General features: G+C 35.4%; 1 long non-coding RNA gene across 1 annotated transcript in view; it reads left to right on the top strand.

The window, feature by feature from the left end:
- The window catches only part of LOC120354462, a 96,637-nt gene that overhangs the window by 64,995 nt on the left and 9,078 nt on the right, over positions 1-22,564 (top strand). The window contains exon 3 of the long non-coding RNA XR_005573044.1: positions 17,449-17,544. This is a non-coding gene — a long non-coding RNA (uncharacterized LOC120354462). The remainder of the gene's footprint in view (positions 1-17,448; positions 17,545-22,564) is intronic.

Genomic DNA, 22,564 nt, shown 5'->3' with positions numbered 1-22,564 from the left:
CAGTTACATGTACATCGATTTTCGTAAAATTGATTTTTTACCGTTCCTATGAATTCTAAGAATTCTATGAATTCTTTATACAGGTTCAGCACAACTTCTTAAATAACATTACGTTTGCTTCAACAGAATTCATAAGGACGACAAAACATCGAACAACAAAAAAACGCTTTCTGAGTAACTGGCTTTAACAAAGCATGGCTTCACGAAATACAGTACGATAATTTAGAATAGTTGATACAATGGTTATGCTTTTCGCATTATGGCAGTACTGTGCTTGCTCACTCACTTCTCCAGTTGACACTTGTTGACTTCTCAGTTGTTTACTTGACTTGACTTTGACACCTGTCATTACGCGATGTCTGAGTTTGATGTGGAGCTGTTGATTACTGCAGTTTGCAACCGACCTGCTCTTTGGGATAAAAGTCTTGACATCTACAAGGACCGGAATGAAGTCACCAAAAGTTGGATGGAAGTTAAAAAGAAATAGTCAATAATTGCTGGGAATTTAAAGTGATATTCAACGATTTGAACCTGATAAATTGGATTGTTGAATGACAACTGAAATTTAGTGAATTTTACTGTACAACATTCCTTTTCCTATTTTATTGGGTGATGAGTGGAGATGATTTATGATTTCATATTTGGATTCATCTTTTCATAGTTCAATATTTTTTTGGAAAACTAGAACTTTTAAAAATTGAAAATGTTTATGTTTAAACTTCTCAGGTGTTCAAAAACTTCTTGAAACCTTTGCCTGTCCCTTTGTGAGGCAGGAGTATTATTATCTTAGTACGTTTACTATATAATCATATGATAATGGAAAGCTATATTAAAAACAGCTATAACTCCCTTGTTTTCGGGTATTTTTGAAAATGAGACTTATGCTTTAAAGAATTTGGGGTCGCTGAATCCAAATCCGAAATCAGAAATCTTCTATCTATATTTTTAAGGAAGTTAGACTTTGAGAAAAAGTGATGAGTCATACTTTGAGCAAACGTCGGTGGAGTTGTTAGGTCTGTCGGCTTATTTGTAAGATCCCCATGTGAAAGTACAGGAGAGCTGCAAAATATGAAATATGATCTTCAGTAATATGATCATCCAGGAGCGAGGACTCTGCCGTGTGAAACTGGCCTTAAGAAGCAGAAAGATTGCATCTCAAAACACGTTTGTGTTTTGTCATTGTGTTTGCCTATACATCACAATTAATACCACAATTAAAGCATATATTCATCTATGATGACAAAAACAAGCCATATACACAGAAAAACCAAGAATAAAATAGGCATAAAAAACGACAAACCTATTAGATGATATTTCAAACTTATGTCCTATTCAAATTCGATTACCAAATCAATCCGGCCCGGAGGACCATGTTTATTCGACAGAGGCTGGCTCAAACAGCACTCTGGTTTGTGGACTATAACAATATTACATCGAGAACTTTTGGGTTGTCTGGCATCGGGTAGCAAGTTGAACAATTAAAATGGCTAAGTGCACAATAACATAGGCCTACCTTCATGTCCAAATCCTCCTTGCTTCCAGGAGCCCAGGTCCAGATCACGATATGAGAAGAGATGACACTTGTAATAAATCACAATAAATCAATAGATCACTTTGCAAAAATCGACATTACGAGAAGTGAGCTGTTCGATTGGCTGTCAATCGGCAACTGGCTGCAATTATGCTATGCGCATCACCGTTTAATTGCCCCCTCCACCACACAACGCCAGACAATAAAGGGAAACATTCATAACATCCGAACAGAATCAATAAATATTTTGTAAGTTATTTATAAATGAGAGACTTGTTTGAGATAATTTATGATAATAATTATCATATTTCAGTGTAATAGTTCTTTGAAATTTGAAACGAATGATGTGGCAAACTTTACAAACATTGATACCCAACCCTCCTAGGTATGAATTGATATACTTGAGAAATGTAGAAAAATGCATTCAAAACTGAATGAAAAATTTATGGAAAGAAACCCTCTAATCACCAGCATCACCATTACTCAAGCTAAACCTTTGTACACTTTGATGTTCACACTTTCAAGTTCATTTGCTCCTGAAAACCCTAGAAGAACTTTGGCTTACTCAAAACCCAAAAAAATATTAGATAAGCCTGTGAAACAAATTCAAACAATTTGTGTCTATAACATAATGAAAAAGATGAGATATTAAGAAAAACACCAATTTGGAATGTATCTTTACCGAAATATTGAAGTCCTCTCATAGCAAAATTTATAGTCCCTAGCTAAACCTTTTTACCAAGTTTGAACATTTTCTGTCTATCTGTTATTGAAAAAACAGAAAATCGCAGACTTTGGGCGTATGCTTTCGCGTTATTTCAAAGCTTTTTCAATAGAACATTTGAACACCTCAGAAAAACTTTTTCTTGGTTTTTGAAAGAGATAAGAAAACGCAGAAAAATACTGGAAAACGCTGAAAACCTGCTAATTTTGGGCGTATCTTCGGCATGATTGAGAAGTCCTCTAAAGAAAACAATGTCTTTACCCTAGCTAAACTTATGTACTAATTTTAAACATTTTTCTCATTTAGTCCTTGAAACATCTGAGAAAACGCAGAAAAAACGCTGGGGAACGCTTGGAAAACACAATAGCTCTAAAAGCGCCCATATGGCGGCTATCTTTGGCGTAACTTTGAAGTCCTCTCATCACAAAATTTCTAGACCCTAGCTAAACCTCTGTACCAAGTTAAAACGTTTTCTGTCAATCTGCTATTAAAGAAGCAGAGAAACGCAAATTTTGGGCGTATGTTTTGGCATTATTTCATAGCCCTTTCAATAGAACCTTTAACTTTCAAGACAAAATTTCTAAACTCTTGCTGAACTTCTGTAACAAATCTGTCAATTAGTTCTTGAGAAGACCTAGAAAACGCAGGAAAACCCGCCTATCTTGGGCGTTATTTCAATCTCCAATAATTCCAATACAACATTTTCATACCTCAGCTGAACCTCTGTACCAAATTTGAGTATTTTTTGTCAATTCGTTCTTGAAATTGCTGAGATATGCAGAAAAACGCAGATTTTAGGATTTTTTTTCAAATCCGTTTTTCAATGCCAAATTTGAACATATTTGGTCCAGTAGATTTCCAGTTCTGTGGATTATGAATGAATCAGTGCCATTCCTCTTCTATATAAACATATAGAAGATTACATACAAAGAATGTATTCTATATCTATACTCTCTGTTCACGCTATGTCCTAGACCAAAGCTGTAATCAGTCTAAAGGTGCATCATTAAGTGCCTTTTCTTGTGATTAAGTTTCTTTTGGAATGATTTCTGAATCTCTTGTTTATTTTATTCATAAAATAAAATGTATTAAAAATTAAGTATTGATGAATGACAATGATATAAAGCTCCATGTTTGAAACTCCATCTCCAGCTAAAGGTCTTGAAGCCAATCCTATCCAATATTTTTTAAGAATTGTTTTGTTATAATACGGTACGGTAAACTATGTTTTGATGCACAATCTCTAGCTAAATGTTCGAAAGTCAATCCTGTTCGTATCTTTTAAGTATTGTTTTGTTAATTCAGTATTGTAAATTATTCTATTTGCTACCGTATATTGGGAGAAAGAATAATAATTATTAAAACTTCTATCTTTTATGGGTGGTCATTACCTTTATTCAGGAAAACAACATATTTTCCTACTCTAAGGAGAGAGAACTATATTTGGGCTCTAGTTCTCTAGTATATGAATCGATAAAACATGGATGGAATAAATTTTATAATTCATATAGGCATAGACCCAACTCATTGATGAACTTTATAAAAACATTAGATATGATATCTTCCACAGCCACAATAATAGACATTAAATGTAATGGAATTTCATTCATTTAATTTTTAGCTTTCAGCAACTCGGGTTGTGAGTCACAACAGTTACTAGACATGCAAACATGCATATACTATTTTCAATATACGAAGATTTGAACGACACAATGAATGCAATAACAAAGAAATCATACATCCGGTGTAAATCCATATAATATATCGAATTCGCATTCCATTCCCATAGCCTAGCTATCGATGACCGAATATTTTTCTCATCAGTGCTTTCCCAGAGATAAGAATTAATTCATTGGCGATTTTAATGGCTCCTACTCACTCAATGTTTGTTTGAACAGTGTCTTCATAGCGTTGATGACTGACTATTTCCTGTCAATGACTTGGTCTGTCTATCCACTTATATGAATACAGAAAAATCTTGTTTAACATTATCATATATACTTTAGCTACTTATCAACTAAATATCATAGATAGAGATGTCTAATTAATTGAAACGTAAATAATGTCTTGGCTAATGTCAGGGAGTAATAAGGTTCACAGGCACCAATAATAGGATTTTATGAGCCTGCCAATTTTCGCTGGGGAAATTTACACGACTGCTGCATTACTGCAAAAGTATTGGTTCTGGAATTTGTAGTTAGAATAAGGGCGGATTTAAACAATTGACGGCCCTAGGCGAGACGCATTTAGCGGCCTCCACCATTTGTAACATTTTAAATTTGAGAATTGTATCCAGTATATTAGAGACCAATTTTGATTTAATGACTACTTGTTTGCTTGATTCAACTTTGACATCTATTGAATAATTATACTTATACAGGATGTTATGAAAAAAGGTGCCCATACGTCAGGGCGTGATTCCTCTCATCAAAAGAAGAAAAAAATTATAATTAATATAGGTCCGCTACCAAGTTATACAGGGTGGAAGATTTCAGTTCCCCTGCTGAATCGAAGCCCTACAAGTATTTGTTGGCTGTTAATTAAGATGTACAATTTAGCGTACTTAATGTAAAATGAACTGAAAAACTGGATAAGACCGTTTCCAGACCTGTAGCTACAATAATTTTAATAAAACAAATGAAAAATAGAGAGCTTAACAGATTTTGTTTATTTTTCATGCGTTTTGTATGTAATAAAAGAATATTTTTTCAAGGTTGCGTTTGTCTATTATAGACTTATTCTACATCATTATCTTCAAAATCAAATTTTCTACAAGTTCTGTAAAAACCTATTTTGTGTTAATTGTACATTTAACATAGTAAATCTACTTCAAACCTTGAAGAAACTTGTTTTTAGGGGCCAAGTTTCGCGTATTTCGTCACATATCTTAAAAAAAAATTACTTTAGCTACAGGTCTGGAAACGGTTTTTTCCAATATTTCAGTTCATTTTAAATGAAGTACGCTGAATTGTACATCTCAATTACCAGCCAACAAATATCCTTAGGGCTTCGTTTCGGCAGGGGAACTGAAATCTTCCACTCTGTATAACTTAGTAACTAAGCATTTTCGGACCTATGTTAATTAGGACTTTTCTTCTTCCTTTGATGAGAGGAATCACGCCTGACTTATGGGCACCTTTTTTTCAGAACACTCTGTATAACAAAAATTGAATAGTTTTTGGGCATTTGTCTATAACTCCTTCTCTGAATACTTTATTCGTTCAAATCATCCATTATTAATGAAATAAACAAGAATATAGTTCAATACAAATAAGACTGATCCTTATGATATTGTTAGGCCCACAATTGACTTCGGAAGAAATATTTATAAATTATCATTATTAAATCATTAAATATTATGTGACATTTGTTATCTTATATAAATAATAGCTAAATAGCCCACATTCATAATAAGCAATTAAAAAATTCTACTGTTCAAAAATCTTCATATTTGGCAGGCTTGTTCAGTTTAATTGTTCAGACGCGCATTTTAACTTTCTAATCGTGACCCTGGGTCCTGGGGATCCAGGATATTTCAATATATTTAAAGATTCTATCAAAGGTTCAGAAATGAAACGGACTTCAAAGGTAATCTGAATAATGCTTCAATCAGACTTTTTCGGATTTCTTGACTAAAAAGTGTTATTAAAATGCGAACTTCAGCCACTTTATTTCTGATTGAATCGCGATAAAAATTATCAACAATAAAGCAAAAGTAACCCCCTACAAGGGAATGATAAAAAAGGGGTGGTGAATGCAGAGAGTGTAGAATATAACATTACATTTCATATTTACATTCTATACTCTGTGGGTGAATGCTGGTAAAAGAAATTCAATAGGAAAGAATAAAGAATTCTAGAAAAGGTAGAGGTGATATTTTTACATAATATAGCTGCGTCTGAGCTGCTCATAGAATTGCAATATCTCTTGGAAAGTTTATTCAGTGCTCAGGAAACGAACATTTCATCCCTTTTTCCCTAATATAATTTAACCCTTTCTTTTCCTGATCGGTTTTTCTGTTTGCTAACCAGTTCGATTCTCGGATTGGTCCGAAATTCTTTCGTCAATTAATTTTCATCTCATTTCTGATTGAATGTATTGTTCGGTTACAGCCATAACAATGATTAGAATCCTTGTATGTACAGGTTTTATTCGTTCTTCATTATTTATTGCATGAAAAATTAAGGATAAAATAAAAATATAGGTGGCGCAAATGTTGTAATTTATTAAAGCCATGGTTAGGGTTGACGTAATGGCATCACTGTTGATTGTTGATAGCTTTGAACATCTTTATAATCGTGACATTAGATTTGTGAGTGTGATACAAATCTGTGGCCAAATTTCCAAGAAGATGTGAATGATTTGAATAATAAAATTACTCAGATAAATACGACCAATTGAAATTGATAGCACTCACAGCCACAGTCAGATTTTCATAGTAAATCGTTGATTAAATCTTGTGATACAAGATTATAAATAAGTTTATAAATTGAAAAATCAATCACTCAGCTCTTACTTGAAAATAGTTCTCAAAACATTCAAGTGTCAATAGCATGTTCTTCTTTGCACTGAAAACTTTCCTAAGAAATCTACCTCCAGGTTATTTTCCAGGCTGTTGAATCTATAATATTATTGGATAATAATAAATAAATTTTTCGATAAAATTCGTCGAGTTTCGCAATCAATCAGCTCTGAGTTTCAAATGATTGTAATATATTTTGATTTGAATAGTTTACTCAATTTAGAGGCATCTGCTAATTTAAGACTGTAGGTCAGTATTGCAGAAAAACTCTCCATTTTTTCTCTTGGATAAAATATTGATCTATGGTATGGTGATTTTACATCCCATCTTGTTTCAAATTCACTGGTCATTGGTACCTCATTGTAATTTTTCGTCCTCGTGGGACCTATCACACATTCTGTCTTCACGTCTACAGCATAATTCTCATTTTTCCTCTTTCACTTGACTTATCTCTTTGTTCTGTTCTTCTTTGGCAATGGCAAAGTAACTTATTATAGTATATAATATTGGTTTTTTCGCGTGTTAGAAATGTTATTCAAATTTTATTCGTTCTCTCTCTCTCTTTAAACATTAAATTATTATTGGTTCAATCTCTCATCTTCCCACATTTAATGTATTGTAATTCTGTTCTTAACGATATGCAAGTCACTCTGAATGATAAACTACAGCGTTGCCAAAATTATTGTCTACGTTTCGTCTACTCTCTCCAACGCCATGATCATATCACCCCAGCCCACATTGCTAGTTCAACATTAAAGCTTCCCGATCAAAGGCTTTTTCGAATAGTCAAGCTTGTTAGAGATATCTTGAAATATGGTAATCCGAACTATTTTAAAGATGATTTCAAATTTGTCTCTTGAAGGTAGGAGGATAGATGCTTCACATACTAGAACCGGAGAAAGTACTTTAAGGATACCCAATCATCGAACTACTATTTTCACAAAATCCTTCTTAGTCAGTGCCTGTCGTGCATGGAATGCACTTCCTGTTTCTATCAGGTCTATCGAGAGCCGAGCAAGCTTCATCCTGACTTTAAAAAAACATCTTTTGGAACAAATGACTGAAACTGTCTGGCCCTAGAACGATCAGATGACAACCATCCCTCACCCATTCCACCAATATAAACCTTTAAACCTGTTATTGAATGAAAATTATATATATATATATATAATATATATATATATATATATATATATATATATAAACTCATGTTATTTCAATTATCCACTGCATACTGCTGTATATTACTGAAAGTTGATAACCCTGATCTACTTTCAGCCTACTTCATTTTATTAATCAATTATTTGATCTTATCTACCTATATAATTATTTTACTTTATCTATTTTATGTTTTTTTTCTCTTAAATATCGATTAAAACTTTTACAATATTCCCATTAATAAATAAATCCTTGGTTTAATTAATGAAATTAACGTTTTGGTATAGAGTTAGTGGGGAGGATATTTTTAATATTCTTTCCGAAGAATGGACATTGATATGTCCAAAGCTCCGCCAATTTATGTAGATGCATAACAATATAATTATTATCTATAGTTATCATATCACAAATTGCTTTTTCATATCATATACAGTTCAATAATTATTTTCTTAGTCTCTATTATGTAAATTCATCTATAATTTTGCTGTATTGTAAGCTATTGTATATAAGTGTATAAGCCAGTATATATTGTAATCTACATAAATAAAGTACTCAATCAATCAATCAATCTCTCTTCTTTCCCCCTTCCCCAAAAATCGACAATAATTATTTCTTGAAACACTGCCGATTAATGTAGTTTCATTACAATTATATCAATATCACGGAAATTCACATCACACCAATAAAAAATTCTTCACACCTCGTAAAATTCATTGAATAATTAGTCACATAGTAATTTATTGTAAATTAGTGCGTACGCCCCTATGTAGAGCCACTTCTGATTCTCACTTATCTCAATAGTAAACAGATCCAATCACTTTCCCTTTTTATAACAGCTCATATGTAATATGATTAGTGTTTAAGGAAAATCTTCAGTAATGATTATATTGTAATAAACTGTACGTCCTATTCTGTAATACTGTGTATTCTGTATTTATGTAGGTAGTTTCCAATATTGTTTTCACCTGTTGCTCCAAGTCAGTCGCGCCATTGAACCTGACTTGATTAATTAGATTCCATATAATTCTATTCCCTACCTTCTCAGCTACTAAAGGGTTCACTAAACGGCTTCGTTTCAGTAATAATTATTGCTAGGGATGGTAGCATGGCAGCAATAAGCCCATTACAGTATTGATTTCTAGCTTCCATCCCTCTCTTATCAGCTTGCTTATCTCACGGTCACAAAATTATAGCAACAATTATATTTGCGGATACGTAGGATGATTGAACATTTCTTTTCGATGAAGATGATGTCTACATTCCTAAACTTTGGCATAAATGTATTATATGACAATTTTAGAAAACACAATCTATCTCTAAATATGCGTGACTTCATGCATCACCTTATTTATAGAAAGTAAAATGACAATAAATGTGGAACTATACAGTAGATAATTGCCTATCACAGTCTTTATTTAATTTTTATTTTTCGCTCAGGGTGATGCCCACATGAGCTCTAGGCTTGTGCGTGGGTAATGAGACTGATGCATATGAGAGATGAGTTGAATTTAATTGAATAATTTCATTTGTGAAGGGCGGAGATAGGACTCTAGGTCCTATCTGCCACACAACCCTCAACTAGTGAACCTACAGCTTTAGGTGGGTTCCGTACCATCGATTTTGATTTTATTCCATGAATAAATTATTGTATTCCGAATCATGAGGAATAGGAAGATACTTTAAACACGAGCTGAAGATGTATATCTGATTGGCCGTATCAACGATTACCCTTCTTAGACTAAGTAGACACATCTCTATAAACATATATAATACGAGTACCTATAATGTCTATAATCTCAATGAACAGATATTGGACAACGACCTTGTTATATAGTATTATTTACGAGTTGATTTATCTGTATTCCTGGCCATCTCATCTCAAATATGTGAATCCAATAAAAAAAAATTAGATGTTTTGATATATCTGCGGAGATTGGTTGATACAAATAAATAAATATAGATCAGGTGTAATGTTGAACAATTGACTACCTAAATTCTTACATATAGATATAACAGAGTTGGTATTCAGTTATACTACACTGGGTGTAGTATAAAAATGACCAAAAATAACTTTTAGTGGGAGTTATTTTTGGTAACTTGAATAACTTTCTCAAAAATTGATATTTAAAAAAAAAATGTTTTATTCGATCAACAATACTACGAAGAATTTATCTTCTGAATCTCATGGATTTATCTCTCATGGATTTATCTCTCACTGAATTTGAAATGTTGTGTCCCAAAAATGTAAACTTTAGGCGCTTATGTCTTGAGATATCTCTTATATCTTTGGCTGATCTGCCTGTGATGGTTCTTAATGGTTCGTCTGCTGATTAGTTTATAAAGTATTGTAATAATTAATCACGTATACGGTTATCAAAGTGAGTAGTGATGTTATATTGTGTGACTGCTGGCTTTTCAAGCAGAATGATAATTATTATCCCCACTCTGTGAGTTATAGTCTTTCAAAGTATATAACCTCACTTTCAATACCCAAGTTAACATTTCATGTTTGAGCGGGAATCTGCAGTATGCCGATAGCGACTGACTGAGTGCTTGACCTACTGACCTATCTGCTGTCATCTGTCAGCTCTGTTGCGTTATCAGTGACGTTTGATTTTACCTGTTTTGGGCGCTAGGTTTTGAACTTAAAAATGAATAGGCCTATGACAACTTGCCGTATGTGTGAGTGTTTGATCAGAGATGCGGAGTCAGAAATCAATAATATAAACAGTGAACTTTGTAATGAGTTGGTTATAGATTTAGCCGTGAATATAAGAGGAACTCTGTCTATTATTGCAGATAAATTCACTAACTATTCTGTTGTTGATTTAATTCCTGACATTGTTCAAGTTTTAAATAAATTGGGCTCGACTATCTCCGACAACAATGAACTTTTGTATGATAGGGACGCTATTTCGAAAGAAAATAATGAATTCGTCAAACTGCTGGAACTCGAAAAAAAAAAGAAGGGAAGCTCTCGAAGACTTTTTATTTAATGAAAAGGAAGCCGATGAGGAATTACTACTTTTAAAAGCTCGCTTAGAAGAACTTCATTCAACTAATAAAAGTTTAAAGGAGGAATTAAATAATAAAGATGAAATTATAGGAATTATTCAAACTGACTTTTTGAGTGGAATACATTACACGAAGGACAATTCCATTACGCCTAAATTCTCTATTAAATCTAGAACTAAAGTTATTGAGACGAATCAAAGTGCTATTAGAGCGAATAATCGGGTTTCAGTACTCTCTGATAATAATGTGTCTTCTTCGATAGGTTCGCATCTAATAAAGTAATCGTTGAAGCGCAAGTTCATAGACCCGCGTCATCAAAAACAGCGCCTAAGACTTGTTACTCGAAAAGCAGTATGTTAAATAATTCGAAAAGAAGAATTACTATTCTTTCAGACAGTCAGGGTAAACAGCTAAGCAAATACTTGCAGCACTTACAAGATGACTCTGACATCATCGTATATTCTAAGCCGGGAACAAAACTTAAAACACATTGTTCATGATGGACTTGAGTTTATCAGGGATTTCACTGAGGATGATTTTGTTATTATTTTTGGAGGCACTAATGACCTTCATAGAGATGAACCGTATCATTTATCCCTTCATCAAGGAATTAGTGCACTCCTTCAACTCAATTTAAAAACGAACATCATCGTATGTAGTGTGCCCTATCGGTATGATGATCCTGATCTCAATGAAAGCATAATGTACTCTAATGCCTGCTTATCTCGAGTGGTGAGCAGCTATAAAGGGGATCTACAAATTCGCTATTATGATGTCAACATCTTCCTTCAGTGATCTCATCGCACAAGACACGGACTCCATCTTAATCGACAAGGTAAAAGACAAGTGTCGAAAAACTTGACAATGTGGATTAAGCGTTCTGTTATGAATGGTATTGACAATTAAATGTGTCTGTAAGTGATGGGAGTAGTGATGAGGTTTCTACGGAGAAGCAAGTAATTGTGAACCGTGAAAAGACTATATCCCCTCTCATTCAATACATTGAATCTATTCCTATTCCACCTATTCCTTCCAGTTCTCCTGCGCCCTGCAGCCCAGCTCCTGATTTCACGATCCCTGCAGTCATCAGTCAAGAAATTAACTCTTCCTTTCGATCCTTACATCAATACTTTGAAAATATTTCTTTTTTACAAATAACTCCTTTCACTTATTTAAACAAAACAATGTAAATATTCTTAGAAATTATGTTTTCTCTCTAATGTATTGTAATGTGCAATCTTTGAATAACAAAATACATGAAATCGAGATGATAAATCAGGAAAAAGCTTTTGATGTGCTGTGTTTCTCTGAGCACTAGTTTATAGAAGATTTTTTAAATCTAGTTCAAATACGAGGGTTTTCACTTGCAACTGCCTTCTGTAGATCAAATTTCAAAAATGGAGGTTTTGCCATATTTATTGCAAATACATATGCCAATCAGGTACAAGCTCTTGATTTGTCTTCTCATTGTCATGAAATTCATCATGAATTCGCAGATATTATTGTTAAAAGATTAAAGCTCTTAAATATAGTAATCTATAGATCACCAAATGGCAATCTAGAATTGTTTTTTGATGCATTAGAGAGACTTATTTTTTGTCTTTGAATAAATATAAGCACAAGTACAATTTTATAATTGGTGGAGACTTCAATGTAAATATTTTAACATTGGACTCTTGAAGGTCAGACTTAATCAGTCTTTTGAAGTCCCTTGACCTATATTTCACTAATTTTGAAGCTACTAGACTCGAATCAGCCCTAGATAATATTGCAACAGATTTAAAACCGGAATCATTCTCTGTTAAGGTTGACCCAATTGCATAGTGAGTAAGCATCCCAGTGATGGACAAAGTTTGCAGGTACAAGGTTTCAGGCCTATCACTCGGAAGTGCTTTAGACTGGTTTTGCTATAGGCTTTTAATTTGGTTGATTGGAGCAGAGTTACCGTACATGATAGTGCTGAATGTAATTTTAATTCATTCTTCAATAGATTCAATGGACTATTTTTAGATTCTTTCCCTGTTGTCAAACGCACACCTGGCCATAATAATAAAGCAAAGAAAAAGTATATCCATTCACCTGCTTTGAATGTCTTGAAAAATTATGTTCTTATTGCCTATGATAGATTAAAAAAAGAAGGTACATACTCAGCTAGGTTGACGTATAATAATATTAAGAAGCTGTACAGATGTGAATTGAAAATGGCTCAACTGAACCATAATGTCAAGTTTATTGAATCGGCTAACAATAAATGCTCAGTGGCTTGGAAAATTATTCAAAAAATTCCAAGCCTGCTCAGTCTACTGTTACAACTGTATCCTCTGAAGAATTCAACCAATACTTTATCAGTGCTGTAGCAGAAATTCATAAAGTGATCGAGCCTTCAGCTGTTTCTGCTGAGGAGCTTCTGGTATCTTCCCCAAAAACGCAGGCTGTATTTGTATTAAAAGAAGTATCATGTGGTCAAGTCTCTTACATGGTTTCCAGAATGAAGTCCTCCACTAGCAAAGATATTTATTCCCTTTCCAGCTCCTTCATAAAACAAGTCATTGAATTTATTTTAACATCTTGTTTTAATGCCTGTATCAGAGAACAAGTTTTTCCATCATCACTCAAGCATTCTAGAACAGTGAACATGTTGCAGATGTTTCTGGACAAAGACTCACCAGAAAACTTTAGGCCAATATCGGTACCATTTATCTTTAGTAAGATATTTGAATACATTATTGCTTCACAACTATATGAATTCTTTGACTCAAATAGTTTGTTCAGCGAAACTCAGTACGGATTTAGGAAAGGTAGGTCAACTATTGATGCTGTTAGTACCATTGTGGCTGACATTGAGGATGGTTTTAATGATAAGAAGAACACAGGATTGGTTCTTTTCGATTCGACTAAAGGATTTGATGTGGTGGATCACAACATTTTATTAAGTAAATTAGAATTTCTTGGTATCCAAAAAAATGCTATTAAACTATTAGAATCTTATTTACAGGGTCGTATCCAGACAGTATGTGTGAACTCAGATTTTTCCAAGCCGATTGCTGTACCACATGGTGGCGTTCTCAGGGGTCCACTCTTGGGCCTCTACTTTTTCTGGTTATGATGAACGATATTGTGTTTAGCATTCGATCCAAGGTGGTATGCTATGCTGATGATTCATCATTAGTTACTGCTGATGTGGATCTCAGTGCTCTTGAACAAAAGATGTCCAGATGTCAGGGCGAGGCAGAAGCCTGGTGTAGGGCAAACCGTTTATTTTTGAATACTACCAAGACCCAGAAGCTAGTGCTTGGTTTGAGACAGATCAGTCAGAGTGAAAAAGTGCTAAGCTTCTTGGCATTACACTAGATTATAAACTCACATGGATACCTCATATAGAAAGTGTCTGTTCCAAACTTAGTAGGGTTATATACCTTCTTCGAAGGCTCAGGGATTGTGTACCCGCACACTATTTAAGAATGTGCTATTTCGCTTTTTTCAGTGTCTTTATGTACGGATTGGTCTTGTGGGGTTGTGCCCCAGATGTGCAAAGAGTGTTCTTACTACAGAAAAAGGCTATAAGAATTATATCAGGTGCAGCGTATTTGGAGCATTGCAAGCCATTATTTATTTATAAAAGAAAAAGTTATGACAGTTTACAGTATGGTAGCTTTCAAACTCCTACTTCAAGTAAAGAAGGATATAGGATCATATAGATGCAGAGTTGACATCCACAGCCATAATACACGAAATAAGACAAAAATAGATGTATCTTACACATGACTGAAAAAAGTATTAACTAGTCCTAATCATGTATCCTTGAAACTTTTTAATATTCTGCCAGACCCAGCCAGAAAATTGCCTTTAACAGTATTCTGACAAAAACTAGAAAACCTTCTCTTAACCTAGCTTCGCAGTGCAGGCTGGTTGCTTGGCTGAATCGGACTAGGCGCTGAGACAGCAAATAATAGCAGCGTTGGTGGGAATGCGAGCGGCCGCAGTAACATCTTCCACCCAGCAATGGTCGGCATAGTTCCGCCTAGACCTAGCGCCGCAGTGCAGGATGGTTTCTGAACCTAGCGCCGCAGTGCAGGATGGTTTCTTACAGCTTGGCGTTGATGTCATTCGAGATGGGTGTCTGGCTTGGAAGTGTTTTGGCCGCATTGCAGGATGACTGTTAACGGTTGCCGGAAGATCAACAGCTGGATTTTTTTCGTTATTTTTCGTGATAGAGAAATTCTGATTGCAGATTCGTTCTCAGCGACCCCAAGTTTAGCCTAAAAGCTCAGAATGTCAACAATGTTTTTAAATAATTAAAAATCATCATGAAAAGTCATTAATATGGTAGTACACCACGTTTCTGGGTGACTGTTTACTGGTGACTGGAGTTATTATTGACACACAAAAATCAAAATAATCGTGAGAAAGAAAACTGCTGATGAACGCGAATAAGACCGCCACTCCATTGTTCTATTGTCTCGACTGCTTGGCTGAGCCTGGCTGGAGGGATCAAATAACCGACTGGTTTGATCTTTCGTCTGTCCGCTAACCTAGCTCCGCAGTGCAGGCTGGTTGCTTGGCTGAATCGGACTAGGCGCTGAGACAGCAAATAATAGCAGCGTTGGTGGGAATCGAGCGGCCGCAGTAACATCTTCCACCCAGCAATGGTCGGCGTAGTTCCGCCTAGCGGACAGACGAAAGTCAAACCAGTCGGTTATTTGATCCCTCCAGCCAGGCTCAGCCAAGCAGTCGAGACAATAGAACAATGGAGTGGCGGTCTTATTCGCGTTCATCAGCAGTTTTCTTTCTCACGATTATTTTGATTTTTGTGTGTCAATAATAACTCCAGTCACCAGTAAACAGTCACCCAGAAACGTGGTGTACTACCATATTAATGACTTTTCATGATGATTTTTAATTATTTAAAAACATTGTTGACATTCTGAGCTTTTAGGCTAAACTTGGGGTCGCTGAGAACGAATCTGCAATCAGAATTTCTCTATCACGAAAAATAACGAATGATTTTCACGGTAATATTAGCGTTGAAAGGAGACTCCTTTTCCTATCCTTAAAATGCAAAATTGTTAAAACACCTTATATATATATATATATATATATATATATATATATTTGCGATACAAACAAACAAACTGACAAAAGCCGATCGACTCGAAGAGACCACAGACCACAGCTGCTTCGGTCAAAAAGAAGATACCTGTATCTAAGAATACACAAGGATTGCAGATCGCTCTATGGGTGGCAGGGCCTTTATCTTTCCGTAATATTTAAATCAATCAATAATTTTATTCAATTCAACACAAAATACAAAAACAATGAAATCAAAATACAAATTTATAATAATAATACGAAAAACAGGCTTCTTGGTGGGGTGTGCTGAATAGAAAGAAAGGAGAAAAAATAACTATGGTTTCTCATGTAATAGGCTGGTAGAGTGTATGAAGGTGATAAATGTAAGGAATGAAGGGTGAAGAGGAGTGGATAAGGGATGAATGGAGAAAGAGAAGGAAAAAAGTGAGCAAAATTTTAAGCGAGTCTACTTCTAACAAATATAGCTTTAAGAATGGCATTGCATTCAATTGTCTGAGCAGAAATCTTGAGCCTCATACACCGATATAAAAGAAAAAGTTACTGTGGGTCCAGTTCTTTATGTGAGGTTTAGTTTTTCTACTAATCTTAGAGTCTGTGAGAAAGTGGTTCAGAAAAAGTTAAATTTTTAGTACTTATATAATTATATTTTTAGTACTTATGAATCAACTGTCTCTTCAAACATTCAATATTGGTGTGATATTATGTGGCATATCTGTTTGCAGTGAGCCTGGAATAATTATTGCAATTGAGTTCAAAGTGCGAGGAAAATGGGGAAAGTATTCAATGCATTTTTTTATACAATTGGCGTAATGTCATTACCATTTCGATTGGGTACAATCTAGGTTTGTACAATAACATCTGTTGATCACATCAAGTTGCTAAAATCTCTTTAAAATTCAAATGATTGTAATCAATTACATTCGCTATGTATACAAATGTCTGTTTTTTTTACTTTCAAATTATATATTCCACCCGAATATTATTACTCAATCAATATAGCTTCTTATTCTTGCTGTTCTATAATATGAATAGATCAAAATAATAATATAAATCTGAGTACCCTTTTAAATTATTTCGTCACGACATGTTTCGGCTACATGTCGTGACGAAATAATTTGAAAGGGTACTCAGATTTATATTTTTATTCATATTAAAAGTAGCCCGAAAGAAAAAAGACACTATGAATAGATCTATTTTAACCTATGAATCATCAATAAGATATGATAGTTTGACTAGCGAATGTTTATGAATTTTCCAAAACCAAATAGATAAAGTAGCGTGTGCAACGGATGACAAGTCCAGAGATATTTCTACCTTGTACCTAACTCGTGAATTAAAGGCTTCCATAATACAACCGAAGAATGGCAGTATGCTGAAAACTTCATTCCTTTTTTTTAATTGTTTCAGATTTTCCTAGTTGTGATGAACAACACACAGAATCTGGCCAAACCAGAACATAAGGAGTGAAACTATTTACAAGACTGTCCCTCACTTCAAAATCAGGTAAGATTAATCTTTCAATCAACGATTCATAAGTTGAATGTTAGCGACAGTTCAATGAACTGGTGGATCAGCAATTCATAATAATTGTTTGTGGTACCACCATGGTGTGTAATGCAGATGCAGGTCATGCTCAATACTTGAAACTACCACTTGGTGACGCAGGGTGACGTATGCATTTATCTTGTTTTTAGTAGATCTTTCTGTTTGTTTATGGCTATAAAACAATGCTTCATTTTGGAGTGGCAATTTGGGATACAAGTAACTCATGTAGATGGAGCAGCTAGTTCTGTGCTTCTGACTAAACAACTTAGTTTGTGGTCTATTAAAATGTGTACCTCACCATAGAACACTTAAACTTGATGATAGTGGTACTTTTTGTTGAAAAATAGATGTATTATTTTCCACTCTCCGGAGTTCACTATCTTTATTTACACGTTGTCTGGGTTGGCGTCTTGTCTCATATTAATGGCGTATGGCGCGTCAGTCCACAGTCTGAGATCCAAATAAAAATTCATTCTCATGAACTGTATTGCTTCTGTCAATAAAATCGCCAAGTCATTAGTATGTTTGATTGTTGGTGTAGCTCCTGAAAAACTCCAATATGAAAATTTATTGCTATCACTCTATTTCAATCCTGACATTTCTTTCCATTCACGTGGGAAACGTTTCGTAGTTCCCATCAATTTTAATAGAGTAGAGCACCGATTATCAGCTCTAATTGATGCATGACAGTGTTTGGATAACCATATGGCAGAGGTGAATTACTATTCTAAATTTGAAAGTAGCTATGTTCAGAAAAGGTGAGTATTTTGAGACAAATGACTTGTATTGTTGGCTGACTGTACAATGTGCCGTGTGCTATGTGCAGATCTACATGTAGAGTGGATTAAGACAAATCAAATGAAATTTATTCTCTTCAACACTTATGTATATTGCACAGCACAACATTAAATACAGTACTACTACAACATAACATAAAATTCATAAGCATAGCATAATAAAGACTATAGTAACAATAGTAACAATTTGTTGTTCTGTACAAAATACAGAATATGACAGCAATGAGAAATACCCTTACATAGGCTATTGCCTGTGAGTAAGGGTGAATCTGGATTAAATGATTAAGATGAAACTTGTATGAGAACTTAACAGGTAAGGATAGTAAAGAAATAAAGAGATTTGAAATTTAGTTTATCTTATTGAAAATAGAATTTACCGGAGCTTGAGAACGTCCACTAGTTAGTAGCCTACTTGCTTCATCTAGAATAAGTTGGGTATAAAACTCTATAAACTATAAACTGAGCTAATGATATTTTTGGTTCCATCCCTACCTATTTCGTTTAGCCAAAGATTCACAATTTTTTTGTACACTACCAAAGATGCTGCATCAAATTCTCTGAGTTTGTTGGGAATATTCCTGAAAAGCATATGAACTATGTAATAAATGTTTGTGGATGAATATGTTTTGTTAATTCTAGGTGTTATTATTCCTGAAATTGTAGCTGTTCGTGTGGGATATGTGTGGGTATTTCTAATGAAAATATCAGTATGGTGCTTATACATATAAATTAGTGCATTTTTCACAAATAATTGCCTGATATCCAAAATATTGAAGTCTATATACAGGTCATGTGAGTTGGATCTACTGTCTCTCTTCAGTGCTACTCTCAAAACAGCTTTCTGTGCTACTTTTAAAGGTTCCAAATTAGTTTTATAGCATCCACCCCATGAGATTATACCACCCTGTATTAGTGATTGATTGATTGATTGATTGATTGATTGATTAGCTGCCTTTATTAAAAACCTAGGAGGGCGAAGTTAGGGCGCAGCCGGCCCTCTCTTACACTTAACCCTCCAATACAATTCTAAGTAAAACTAAAACACTATACAACAAAGATTATAAGATAAAATAAAACAATTTACAAAATAATAAAATTTTCAAATAGCGAATGAAAGAAAGAAAAAAAAAACAAAATTTCTTTCTAATTTGAATCAGTGAAAATAATACAATGAGAAAAGAGAAAACTGAAAAGTGAAAACGGAAGAAATGTCAGTTCAAAATCCATAGATCATTTCGATAGAAGAAAAAAAGAAGAAAGAGCGGAATAAATTAAAGAAGGAAGAAAGGACACACACACACACACACACACACACACACACACACACTAAACACACACGTTAAGATTTAGTGAACATTCCAGCCGAGTCCACCACCTCTGATCCACCGCAGGACAGCCGCACCGAACCGACGATGTCCCTCAACAAGCCTTAGCTCAGCAGGCAGAGAATTCCACAAACTACAGGCTGTCACAAGGAACGACTTGTTGTACATAACAGTCCTATGTGTTGGGACAGCCAGCAGATGGGATCCATGCCGCGTTCCTCCACGACCAAAGTCACCCAAGTAACGGTACTCTACTGCCAGATACTTAGGGGTTTTAGTTTTCAATATCTTATAGAGGAAGCACAAAGCATGATGTGATCTACTCTCACGCAGCTTCATAAGTTCAAGTCTGTTAAAGTATTCAGTTACATGGTCGTCACGTCTCAGGTTAAAGATAAAGCGAACACAGTAATTATGTGCACGCTGCATCCTCTGCAGAAGTTGAACTGTCATGTCAAGAGTCACAATGTCACAGTAGTTGAAGATCGGGAAGATCAGAGTCTTGACCAACATAACCTTCGTTGAAAAGGGAATGAAGTCAGAGATCCTCTTCAATGTCATAATCCCCCCAATGACCCTGTTACAAGTCTGAGTCACGTGGCTGGTCCAGTCAAGAGTCCTTGTCATTGTAAGTCCTAGATTTTTCACGTCAGAACTGTATTGCAATTGTATGTTATTCAATTTTATAAATGGTCCGTTAGTTATGTCAAGTGTGTTTAAAAGTCTTGAATAACCTATGACTATTGATTTTGATTTAGTTTCGTTAATTTTCAGTCCATTATTCTCAGTCCATCGTACCAAACGAGTCAAGTCAGCATTGACTTCATCAACTTTGACGTCGAAGTCATTTTTCTTGCAGTGCCGGTATACTTGCAAGTCGTCGGCATACAGGTGATGTCTGGTCGTGAGTAGAGTGCTTGTCACGTCATTTATGTAAATGCTGAACAGCAGAGGACCCAATACCGAACCCTGAGGAACTCCTCTGTTCACTTCACGCCACCGTGAAGAGGCATCCCCGACTCTCACACACTGACACCGACCCTGAAGATAGGACCTCACCCATGCCATAGTGGAGTTGGAAAAACCTAAGTTTCTGAGTTTATAGAGTAAAGTGGGATGGAAAATGCTATCAAATGCCTTACTAAAATCTATTAGGACTAGAACTGTTTGCTCTCTACCATCCATAGCCCTACGAATGTCGTCAGTGACTCTCAGGAGTGCAGAGGTGGTGCTATGACCACTACGGAACCCTGATTGAAAGTCACCAATCAATCCAGAACCATGGATAAATGAGCTTAATTGGGAGTGAACGATAATTTCCAGAACCTTGGACAAAACGGACAATAAGCTTATAGGCCTGTAATCGGATGGAGAGAGAGGGTTAGGGATCTTGTTCAAGGGAATCACTATAGATAGCTTCCAGTCATTAGGAAAAACGGACGTTAAAAGTGAGGTATTGATCAAATGGGTGAGAAATGGGAGGATAAAAGGAAGGATAATTTTGATGAACTTAATCAGGATACCATCCGCACCAACAGCATTACTCTTCACTCGATGAACAGCCAAGAAGACCTCTTGCTCCGTGACATTGGAGAAGTAGAAGTCCTCATTGGGATGAAAATCAGGCAGAGAGTCAAAGTGAGCACGAGCTTGGTCCAAACCCACAGGGATGTCAGTGAAGAAGTCATTGAGATCATCTAGCGAGTGAGCTACAGTCGGTACCTGCCTCTCCTTGCCAGCCCCAATCTCCCTCAGAGCACGCCAAAGAGATGAAGTTGATGATCGCTTTGAGGAGATCAAGTTATGATAGAATGTAGCTTTCGCATTTCTAATTGTTTGCTTGCAAGAGTTCCTCAAACGCTTATAATGATTGAAATCATTGGGGCTTTTTGAAGCTCTTGCAATTTTGCACCAATAATCTCGATCCCTCATTAGCTGGCGTATCTCATCTGTGAGCCATGGAGCAGGATCTCTGGTTACTCTGCGATTTTTTAAAGGAACATGTTTTTCAAAAAGAGAAACTATATTGTGGTTAAGAATGTCCAACATAACATTAACATTGTTAGTTTGGAATATCTGTAACCAGTCAAGGTTAATTGCATCATTGAACAAATTGTGGTAGTTTATATTCTTGTAATCTCTATAAGTGATTATTTTTGGTTTAGGTTTAGGCCTCTTAATATTATAAACTAGGAATATCATATCATGTGCAGAGAGGCCTGGAAAGGGGATCTGCCCATGGCACACAGCTGCTCTCACATCGGCAACTGCAATAAGATCAAGCAATGTGTCCGAAGTGGATGTATGGTGCGTAGCTTGGAGAGGCAGCAAGGTCATACCATTCGCAAAAAACATAGTGGTCAGTTGTATTTTGTCATGAGTATCAGGTCCAAGTAAGTCAGTATTGAAGTCACCCATGATAGCCACATGTTCATAGGGCACCATCAGCTCAAGTAGTGCTTCCTCAAATTCTGACATATACCCAATATGAGGCGGCCTGTAGCAAACTGCTATTAACATTTTAACTCCGTTACACTTAACCTCAATAAACATGTATTCAGGTCTAGCTGCACGGGAGGTATCAGAGGAAAACTTATGAACAGGCAGCAGAGAACGCTTGACAAACGCGGCAACCCCTCCCCCATTCTTGTGTAGCCGGTCATTCCGAATGAGCACATAATCCTCGAGTGCAACAAGTCGATTAGGGATTGCCGGTTTCAGCCAGGTCTCGGATACAAGAATGATGTCACAATCTTTGCCCTCGAAAGTGTGCCTAAATTCATCTATATGACAGAGAAGGGATTGCGCATTAACATGAGCGATCTTAAGTCGATCCGGGAAAGGAGAGAATGCCCG

This window comes from Nilaparvata lugens, chromosome X (genome assembly GCF_014356525.2).
Source record: "Nilaparvata lugens isolate BPH chromosome X, ASM1435652v1, whole genome shotgun sequence".
Classification (NCBI taxonomy): Eukaryota; Metazoa; Arthropoda; class Insecta; order Hemiptera; family Delphacidae; genus Nilaparvata; species Nilaparvata lugens.
The sequence above is the reverse complement of the archived record's forward strand: the minus strand, read 5'-3'. Positions and strand labels throughout refer to the sequence as shown.